Below are 2,353 nucleotides of genomic sequence, written 5' to 3'. Positions count from 1 at the left end.
GGGGGGGGGGGTTTGTTTGTTTGTTTGATTTTGGGATACAGATCTCACTATTTTGCCAAGGCTATCCTCAAATTTACCTCCTCCTGCCTCTGCCTTCAGGTTAGCTATCCTCAAACTGCCTCCTCCTTCAGGTTAGCTAGAACTATAGGTATGAACCAGCATGCCCCATCTTTAAGCCCTATTTTTGAAAAGGACTTGAGAAACCATGCTTGCCTGGTCAGTCAACAAGAAATCCCCATTTTATATTCTGGGTTGAGGCTCTAAGATGTTAATAAATTAACTCAGTAGTAGAATTATTAAGTTATAGCTTTGGGCTGCCCAAATTTTGAAAGACAAGTGTCAAGTCTTCCAATTGTGCTTGACTACTGCATTATTCTACTAATTTAGATAAAAACAGTCTTCTGAATGTTCATGTTTGGGAGCCTGTAGGATTTAGAAAATGATTGTAGGCAACAATATTAAGAAAGCCTGGGGCTGGGGCTGTAGCTCAGTGAGAAAGTGCTTGCCTCTTATGTGTGGGGCACTGGGTTCGATCTTCAGCACCACATAAAAATAAATAAAGATACTCTGTGTTCATCTACAACTAAATAAATATTTTTTTAAAAAGCCTGGACTTAGGGTGATTATGGAACATAGAAATTTAAAAAAATAATGATAACATTTACTTTTTAAAATTGGGTGATGGGACTGTTTGTTTGCATTGTTATACCCTATACATACTTTACAAATACTGTATCTATTCCATTTTTAAAATGTTTTTAGAGATGAAATTGATAACCAATAAACTACCTATTTACCTTGTTCATGTTGAATAGTTTGGACATAGTATATACCTTTGACATCGTCATTTCAATCAGCATGAAGAAATGTGGGCTGGGGAGGTAGCCCAGTGGTAGAGCTCTTGCCCAGCATGCAGAGGCCCTGGGTTCCATCCTCATAAGTGGGGCATTGAATGGTAGGGGAGAGGTGAAAGAACATCACCCCCAAGATTGCTCCAGTTCCTTTGTGATCCCTCCCTCCAGCCTTCCTCATTCCAAGGCAATCATGTACTGTTTTATATCACTAGCAATTAACTTACATTTTCTACAATCTTAAGTGAATCATATAATATGTGGTTTTTTGGTTTGTTTCACTTCTATCACTGAATATAATTATTTTGAGCATTATACCAGTTGTTGTGTATGTTCATAGATTTCCATAAAGCTATAAATGTAGCTGCCACTTTGTAAAACCTTGGAGCACATTTTCAAGATTGCTTCAGTCTCTTTTCCCAGATTACACTACATCTGACAGGGAGTGAAAATCCAGAATATATAAGGAGCTGCAGAAACTTGACAGCAAAGATATGACCAAGCAAAATACATGAGTAAATAAAAATGGGCAATAGATCTATGTAGAATTTGCTCCAGAGAAGACATACAAATGACCAACAGACATTAAAAAGTGCTCAACCTCAACAATCATCAGAATGCAAATCAAATCCATATAAATAAGTTATCACCTCATTTCAGTAAGAATGATTACTATCAAAAAGACTAAGGATAACAAGTGCTGGCAAGGATTTAGAGAAAAGATTACTCTTGCATGTTATTGGCAGAATGTAATTTCATACTGCCATGATGGGAAACGGTATGGAAGTTTCTTAAAAATAAAAAATAGAGGGGCTAGGGGGCTGGGGTTGTAGCTCAGTGGTAGAGCATTGGCCTAGCATGTGTGAGGCACTGGGTTCAATCCTCAGTACCACATAAAAATAAATAAATAAAATAAAGGTACATATAAAAAAGAGGGGCTGGGGTTGTGCTCAGCGGTAGAGTGCTCACTAGCACGTGCAAGACACTGTGTTCGATCCTCAGCATCACATAAAAATAAATAAAATATTGTGTCCTACTACAACTAAAAAAAATGAAAAATAGAGCTGGGCATGGTCGAGCATACCTGTAATTCCAGCAGCTGGGAAGCTGAGGAAGGAGGACTACAAGTTCAAACCAACCTCAGCAAAAGAGAGGCACTAAGCAACTCAGTGAGACCCTGTATCTTAAAAACAAAAACAAAAACAAAACATACAAAGTAGGGCTGGGGATGTGGCTCAGTTGTCAATTATCCCTGAGTTCAATCCCCGGTACCAAAAAGAAAAAAGGACAAAAAAAGTAAAAATAGACCTATCACCTCTCAATATGCAACCAAAGGAAGTAAAATCATATGTTGATGAGATAAATATATTTATTGCAACATTATTCACAATAGCCATGAAATGGGAACAACCTGAATATCCATCAACTAATAAATGGGAAAATAAAATGTTGTATATATATATATATATATATATATATATATATATATATATATATACACA

The sequence above is a fragment of the Marmota marmota genome, unplaced genomic scaffold, assembly GCF_001458135.2.
Source record: "Marmota marmota marmota unplaced genomic scaffold, marMar, whole genome shotgun sequence".
NCBI classification, from domain to species: Eukaryota; Metazoa; Chordata; class Mammalia; order Rodentia; family Sciuridae; genus Marmota; species Marmota marmota.
Note: the sequence above shows the minus strand (reverse complement) of the source record.